We start from the raw sequence: 9,368 nt of genomic DNA on the forward strand, positions 1-9,368 counted from the left end.
TATAGTCTATCTCTTTCTATATATGGAAAGTCAAGAAATTCTCATCGAAACATCGAGAAATTGTGCATATAGAAAACTCTAAAGAAAGAAAAAAAGGAGACCCATGCCATGATTTTCAAATCTTTTCTACTTAAGTAGTCTAAAGTAGTCTAAGTTTCTCGATGAGGATAATTAATTCGGTCGTTGTGGTCGGACTCTATTATGGATTTCTGACCACATTCTCCATAGGTCCCTCTTAGATCTTCTTTCTCCAATCTTGGGTTAGGGAAGAAGGAGATATTCGCGACTACTGGCGGTTTCATTATGGGGCAGCTCATGATCTTCATATCGATCTATTATCCACCTCTGCATCTATTCTTTCTTAGCTAAACGGGTGGAAGATCCATCCAATTTGGTTATATCATGGACTCGAAAAACGGATCTGAATGTGACTGAAATGCACGATCTTCACAGGTATCACTTTTCACGATACCTAAACCTAAAAGGTGGAATAGCGATTTTCGAACCATTTCCTATAAGAGAATGGTTTCCATTACTTTGAGAAATGGATTCTATATCAAACTATAGCTATTGCATTAAAGAAGAAAAGAAACTAATAGAAGTCGAAGACGCGGAATGGTAGTGAATAGAGAAAAAGATTCTTCTGATTTTCTTGTTCCTGAAAATATTCGATCCATCTCCTAGACGCCGTAGAGAATTGAGAATTTTCATGTCTTTCAATTCTCGTACTCGTAATTGGAAAGTTACGGAAGGAGATCCATCATTTTGCAATGAAAACAACATAAAAAACTCTGGACAATTTCGAAATCAGACCAAGCGTCTTAATACATATGCAAAAAAATTCATTATTGGCCCACCATTGATTACAAGATTTAGCTTTTATGAATCGCTATTGGTTTGATACGAATAATGGCAGTCGTTTCAGTATGTTAAGGATACAGATGTATCCACAATTCATTTAGAGTTACTTAATAGCCTATTTCTTATACTATATCTCTATCCCGTGAAATTCTCGAGCCCAAAGATGGATGCATATGCTGTGTTTCATTTTGCTAAATGATATCAATTAAATGGTATATCAATTCTATAAATTGGATATAGCAATAAATAAATCAGCAAAATTCTTTTATTTTAGATAGAAGAAATGTTTCTTCTATCTAAAATAAAAGAATGTACCCTTCTATCCAAATCCAATTTGCATCGATAAAATAAATCCAAATTCCAGATTCCAGCAGTAGATGAATAATTGCAAATTTTTGTGTGTACGAGATTAGAATAACTTAAAAATAACTGACATAATTTTTTATTTTTCCTGATCAGAAAAATACATGAAAAAGAAAGGAGGTAGAAAAATTTGTTGATTTATGGTTAAAGAAGAAAAACAAGAAAACAGGGGTTCTGTTGAATTTCAAGTATTCAGTTTCACCAATAAGATACGGAGACTTGCTTCACATTTAGAATTACACAAAAAAGATTTTTCATCGGAAAGAGGTCTACGAAGACTTTTGGGAAAACGTCAACGTTTGCTGGCTTATTTGGCAAAGAAAAATAGAGTACGTTATAAGAAATTAATAAGTCAGTTGGATATTCGGGAGAAGTAATTTAATCGTTCTCATTTTTTTCTTATTTTATTAGTAGTCTTATAGTAGTCTTAGATTTTGCATTTTGATGAGCCTCGTTTTGAGGAATTCATGGAATAATCCATTTTCATGGAATAAAGAATAAGAACAAGGATATGAGTCTATCGCTTAAAAGAAAAGATCTCATGATAGTCAATATGGGCCCTCAACACCCATCAATGCATGGTGTTCTTCGACTGATTGTTACTCTCGATGGTGAAGATGTTATTGATTGCGAACCCATATTAGGGTATTTACACAGAGGAATGGAAAAAATCGCGGAAAACAGAAGTATTATACAATACTTGCCTTATGTAACACGATGGGATTATTTAGCTACTATGTTTACAGAAGCAATAACGGTAAATGCACCAGAATTCTTAGAGAATATTCAAATACCCAAAAGAGCCAGCTATATTAGAGTAATTATGTTAGAATTGAGCCGTATAGCTTCTCATTTGTTATGGCTTGGACCTTTTATGGCGGATCTCGGGGCACAGACTCCCTTTTTCTACATTTTTAGAGAGAGAGAATTGATATATGATCTATTTGAAGCTGCTACAGGTATGCGAATGATGCATAATTACTTTCGCATCGGAGGAGTCGCTGCCGATCTCCCTTATGGATGGATGGATAAATGTTTAGATTTCTGTGATTATTTTTTACAAGGAGTTGTTGAATATCAAGAACTTATTACACAGAATCCCATTTTTTTAGAACGAGTTGAAGGAGTCGGTTTTATTAGCGGAGAAGAAGCTGTAAATTGGGGCTTATCGGGACCAATGTTACGAGCTTCTGGAATACAATGGGATCTTCGTAAAATTGATCCTTATGAGTCTTACAATCAATTCGATTGGAAAGTCCAATGGCAAAAAGAAGGAGATTCGTTAGCTCGCTATTTAGTACGAGTCGGTGAAATGAGGGAATCCATAAAAATTATTCAACAGGCTGTAGAGAAAATTCCTGGAGGACCTTATGAGAATTTAGAAGCCCGACGCTTTAAGAAAGCAAAGAATCCCGAATGGAATGATTTTGAATATCGATTTCTTGGTAAAAAACCTTCGCCCAATTTTGAATTATCAAAGCAAGAGCTTTATGTAAGAGTAGAAGCTCCAAAAGGCGAATTAGGAATTTATCTGGTAGGAGATGATAGTCTTTTCCCCTGGAGATGGAAAATTCGTCCACCGGGTTTTATTAATTTGCAAATTCTTCCTCAGCTAGTTAAAAAAATGAAATTGGCTGATATCATGACAATATTAGGTAGTATAGATATCATTATGGGGGAAGTTGATCGTTGAAATGATAATAGATAGGGTAGAGGTAGAAACTATCAATTCTTTTTCGAAATCGGAATTATTTAAAGAAATCTACGGACTTATATGGATTCTACCCATTTTTGCCCTCCTACTGGGAATCACAATAGAAGTACTCGTAATTGTGTGGTTAGAAAGAGAAATATCCGCATCGATACAACAACGTATTGGTCCTGAATATGCTGGCCCCCTGGGACTGCTTCAAGCTATAGCAGATGGAACTAAACTACTTTTAAAAGAGGATATCCTCCCATCCCGAGGAGATATTCCTTTATTTAGCATTGGTCCCTCTATAGCAGTCATATCCATTTTATTAAGTTTTTTAGTTATCCCTTTAGGATATCGTTTTGTTTTAGCTGATCTTAGTATTGGTGTTTTTTTATGGATTGCGATTTCAAGTATTGCTCCTATTGGTCTTCTCATGGCAGGATATAGCTCAAATAATAAATATTCTTTTTCAGGCGGTCTACGAGCGGCTGCTCAATCTATTAGTTATGAAATACCATTAACTTTTTGTGTACTAGCAATATCTCTACGTGTGATTCGTTAAAATAGGATCTTTTTCCTCTAAAATACATTGAATGCTTATCTTCCTTTGCTTATTCTGTATTCGCGTTGGTAAGTTAAACTCGATAGCTATATGAGTGAAACAAAACAGCTTATTAATTTGTAGTAAAAGTAAAAAATCTCATTTCCTACGTACAAGAAAAAAGTTCAAGTAAACATAAGCAGTGTAAACTCTTTACCCCAAGGTTGAGATTGTTTGATTAGTCATCATATCTTGAAGCGGGCAAGAATAAAGGATTCGCGATATGGAATTCCATTACTAGAATATTTTGAGTTATTACTATAATTTAAACTTATAACCATAAGGCAATCCATCAAAAGTTAGTGAGGGATTAGGAACACTAAAGTACATACAGGATTAGTAATGAGAGAATCTAAATCATTAGACATTTTTCCTCATAAAAGGAATCATAATAAGGACTTGAAATTGGTGGAAATGATCAAGCAGTACTTTCTTCAGATTCCGGTCTAGAGTATGTTCCCATTCACTTGTTAAGGAAATGGCTATCAAGAACGAATTAACCCTTTATTCTTTTTTTTTAAGTATACCCCTCCCGGGGAAAGAAGAGTAGGACAAAAGATATGGAATACAATACAAAAAAGGATCTTTATTTATTCTTTCCTTCCTTTATCCCTATTCATACAGAATTCCTCATGAACTAATGCCAAATTCTTTCCATTTATTAATTGCTATAACGAGTGATTTATTCCAATATTAAGTTATTACCGAACAAAGCAAAATTATATTATATAAAGGATGAGATCAATTCGGAAGCGCTTTTTTGTTATTCTAGCAGACGTAATTGCTTTGGTCTAATTTTGGGCTTTCCAATCAATTTTATCTTATCTAATTCTATCTATGCCCAGAGGATGATACCGAAACGAAACAATCCTTTCCTTTTTTCTGATCATAGAGGAGCCGTATGAAGCTAAGGTTTCATGTACGGTTTTGGAATAGCGGTGGGAACTGTGATGTTATCATCGACTATGATTATCTAATAGTTCAAGTACAGTTGATATAGTTGAAGCACAGTCCAAATATGGTTTTTTTGGATGGAATCTTTGGCGTCAGCCTATAGGTTTTCTAGTTTTTCTAATTTCTTCTTTGGCAGAATGTGAAAGATTACCCTTTGATTTACCAGAAGCAGAAGAAGAATTAGTAGCAGGTTATCAAACCGAATATTCTGGTATTAAATATGGTTTATTTTATCTTGTTTCTTACCTAAATTTATTAGTTTCCTCTTTATTTGTAACTGTTCTATACTTAGGCGGGTGGAATTTCTCTATTCCCTATATATCCTTTTTTGGATTTTTCCAAATGAATAAAATAATTGGAATTTTGGAAATGGTAATAGGTATCTTTATTACATTAACTAAAGCTTATTTATTTCTCTTCATTTCTATCACAATAAGATGGACTTTACCCAGGATGAGAATGGATCAGTTATTAAATCTTGGATGGAAATTTCTTTTACCTATTTCTCTGGGCAATCTCTTATTAACAACTTCTTCCCAACTAGTTTCACTATAAATAAGAATACAATAACAGTAAGAATATTTTCAACACAAAAGTTCTCTCAAACAAGAGAAAGAAACATACCTTTTTCATATATAGATTTAGAATATGTTCCCTATGCTAACTGGGTTCATTAGTTATGGTCAACAAACAATACGCGCCGCAAGATACATTGGTCAAAGTTTCATAATTACCTTATCCCACACAAATCGTTTACCTATAACGATTCACTACCCTTATGAAAAATCAATTACATCGGAGCGTTTCCGGGGGCGAATACACTTTGAATTTGATAAATGCATTGCTTGTGAAGTATGTGTTCGCGTATGCCCGATAGATCTACCCCTTGTGGATTGGAGATTTGAAAAGGATATTAAAAGAAAACAATTGCTTAATTATAGTATTGATTTCGGAGTTTGTATATTTTGCGGTAACTGTGTTGAATACTGTCCCACAAATTGTTTATCAATGACTGAAGAATATGAACTTTCTACTTATGATCGTCATGAATTGAATTACAATCAAATTGCTTTGAGTCGGTTACCAATCTCCATAATGGGAGATTACACAATTCAAACAATTAGGAATTCGCCTCAAAGTAAAATAGACGAAGAAAAATCTTGGAATTCAAGAACGATTACAGATTACTAGGTATTAGGATTTTTTTATTAGAAAAATCCATTTTTACTAACTCTAACGAAAAAAGAATAACTACTGCTTAACAACTTATATGTATATACAAAAAAATATCCTAATACCTTTTTCCTTCCTTGAATCTTTTAGTTTTAGTCAGTTCATGAAAAATTTTATACTAGAAATTTCTTCTTATCCATAATGGATTTACCTGGACCAATACATGAGATTCTTGTGCTATTTGGGGGATTTGGTCTTCTACTAGGAGGTCTAGGAGTAGTATTACTTACCAACCCAATTTATTCTGCCTTTTCGCTGGGATTAGTTCTTGTTTGTATATCCTTATTCTATTTTTTATTAAATTCCTACTTTGTAGCTGTCGCACAACTTCTTATTTATGTGGGAGCCATAAATGTCTTGATCATATTTGCTGTAATGTTTGTAAACGGCTCAGAGTGGTCTAAAGATAAGAATTATTGGACTATTGGAGATGGGTTTACTTTACTCCTTTGTATAACTATTCCTTTTTCACTAATGACTACTATCCCAGATACGTCGTGGTATGGAATTCTTTGGACTACAAGATCAAACCAAATAGTAGAACAGGGTCTCATAAATAACGTTCAACAAATTGGGATTCATTTAGCAACCGATTTTTATCTTCCGTTTGAACTCATTTCCCTAATTCTTCTAGTTTCTTTAATAGGTGCAATTACTATGGCTCGACAATAAGAAATACTTAGAATGAGTCAAAATTCTTAGAATTTCAAATATAAAATAAATAACTAAAGAATCACAATTTTGATTTAGTAAAACCCATCTACTGCCAATACAACAAATACCTTCTTTTCTCTTTTGTTGCGTAATTGTTCTATTCTAATTAATTGAATCGGTTCAATTCTTGTCCTCATATTGAAATGAATCGAGATTGATAAGGAGTTAGTTAATGATGTTTGAGCATGTACTTTTTTTGAGTGTCTATTTATTTTCGATTGGTATCTATGGATTGATCACAAGCCGAAACATGGTTAGAGCTCTAATATGTCTTGAACTTATACTGAATTCAATTAATCTAAATCTCGTAACATTTTCTGATCTATTTGATAGTCGCCAATTAAAAGGAGACATTTTCGCAATTTTTGTTATAGCCCTTGCGGCTGCTGAAGCAGCTATTGGACTATCCATTCTTTCTTCCATCCATCGTAACAGGAAATCAACTCGTATCAATCAATCCAATTTTTTGAATAATTAGACATAGAATCCCCTAAACAAAGGGGCATATATAATAATAAGAAACATTAAGATGAATAGAAATCTAATCTTATTTTCTTATTAGTGTTTAATAATATCCTTTTTTTGAGTAGGTTATTTCAGAGTATTGTTTTTTACTTATTGAATATTGCATTTTTGCAATTCATTGATATTGCAATTTGAATATTGCAATAATTTATATTGAAAAGATGATAGCCAATTTATTGGCTAATTCGAATTAGTATGTAGAATTCGTATAATTATAACTGTTGAAGCCTTAAATTCAAGTCTCTTGGCTCTTTTCACGCTTTCTCACAAACAGATTACGAAATATATTGCATTATTTGTTAAAGTTTGGATAAACCATTGCTTCGTCTGGTGTCTACAATACATCTAATTTATATAGTACTAATTTCATTTTTACCAGATCGAAAATTTTTATGTTGAAAAGGAAAATTTAGAGATCCAATGTCACATTCTGTAAAAATTTATGATACATGTATAGGATGCACTCAATGTGTACGAGCTTGCCCAACAGATGTATTAGAAATGATACCTTGGGATGGATGTAAAGCCAAGCAAATTGCTTCCGCGCCGAGAACCGAAGATTGTGTGGGTTGTAAGAGATGCGAATCCGCCTGTCCAACGGATTTTTTAAGTGTCCGCGTTTATTTAGGGCCTGAAACAACCCGCAGCATGGCTCTATCTTATTGATACGTTACAAAAAACTCCACTTGAATCGTCTGATTCCTCTTTACCGAAGAAGCCTGTGCTCGAAATAATCGAGCATGGGCTTTTCTGGTCAAAACGTATCTTGTCTTTATTACTTTATCATGAGTTATTTTCCTTGGTTAACAATACTTGTTGTTTTGCCGATATTTGCAGGTTCATTAATTTTCTTTTTACCTCATAAAGGAAATAAAATCGTTAGGTGGTATACTATAGCTATTTGTTTATTAGAATTCCTTCTAATGACTTATGCATTCTGTTATCATTTCCAATTGGAGGATCCTTTAATCCAATTAAAGGAGGATTCTAAATGGATAGATGTTTTCGATTTCCACTGGAGATTGGGAATCGATGGACTTTCATTAGGATCTATTTTATTGACAGGATTTATCACTACTTTAGCTACTTTAGCGGCTTGGCCGGTTACTCGGAATTCGCAATTATTCTATTTCCTGATGCTAGCAATGTATAGCGGTCAAATAGGATTATTTTCTTCACGAGACCTTTTACTTTTTTTTATCATGTGGGAGTTAGAATTAATTCCTGTTTACTTACTTTTATCCATGTGGGGGGGAAAGAGGCGTCTGTATTCAGCTACCAAGTTTATTTTGTATACTGCAGGCGGTTCCATTTTTTTCTTAATTGGAGTTCTGGGTATGGGATTATATGGTTCCAATGAACCCGGATTAGATTTAGAAAGATTGATTAATCAATCATACCCTACAACATTGGAAATACTACTGTATTTTGGCTTCCTTATTGCTTATGCTGTCAAATTGCCGATTATACCTTTACATACGTGGTTACCAGATACCCATGGGGAAGCGCATTACAGTACATGTATGCTTTTAGCCGGAATTCTATTAAAGATGGGAGCATACGGATTGATTCGGGTCAATATGGAATTGTTACCGCATGCTCATTATCTATTTTCCCCTTGGTTGGTAATAATAGGAGCGGTGCAAATAATCTATGCAGCTTCAACTTCTCTTGGTCAACGAAATTTCAAAAAAAGAATAGCCTACTCCTCCGTATCTCACATGGGTTTCATAATTATAGGAATTGGTTCCATAACCAACATTGGACTAAATGGAGCTATTTTACAAATATTATCTCATGGATTTATCGGTGCTACACTTTTTTTCTTGGCGGGAACGGCTTGTGATAGAATGCGTCTTGTTTATCTCGAAGAACTGGGGGGAATATCTATCCCAATGCCAAAAATTTTTACCATGTTTAGTAGCTTTTCAATGGCTTCTCTTGCCTTGCCGGGAATGAGCGGTTTTGTTGCAGAATTAGTAGTATTTTTTGGACTAATTACTAGTCCTAAATTTATGTTAATGCCAAAAATGCTAATTACTTTTGTAATGGCAATAGGAATGATATTAACTCCTATTTATTTATTATCTATGTTACGCCAGATGTTCTATGGATACAAGCTATTTCATGTTCCAAACAAAAATTTTGTAGATTCTGGACCACGAGAACTCTTTCTTTTAATCTGTATCTTTTTACCAGTAATAGGAATTGGTATTTATCCAGATTTGGTTCTCTCGCTATCCGTTGATAGGGTAGAGGTTCTATTATCCAATTATTATACTAAATAGGATTTTCTTTTTTTAACCAGTCCGCTCTATATTCCAGAGTGGAAAAATAAAAAATTCAGAAAAAAGTAAAAAAGTCTAATTAGATCTATCTCGAATTTTTGAGAACCCCTTGAACGTCTTTTCAAAGGGTTCT

Source organism: Zea mays, unplaced genomic scaffold (assembly GCF_902167145.1).
Source record: "Zea mays cultivar B73 unplaced genomic scaffold, Zm-B73-REFERENCE-NAM-5.0 scaffold_323, whole genome shotgun sequence".
NCBI classification, from domain to species: Eukaryota; Viridiplantae; Streptophyta; class Magnoliopsida; order Poales; family Poaceae; genus Zea; species Zea mays.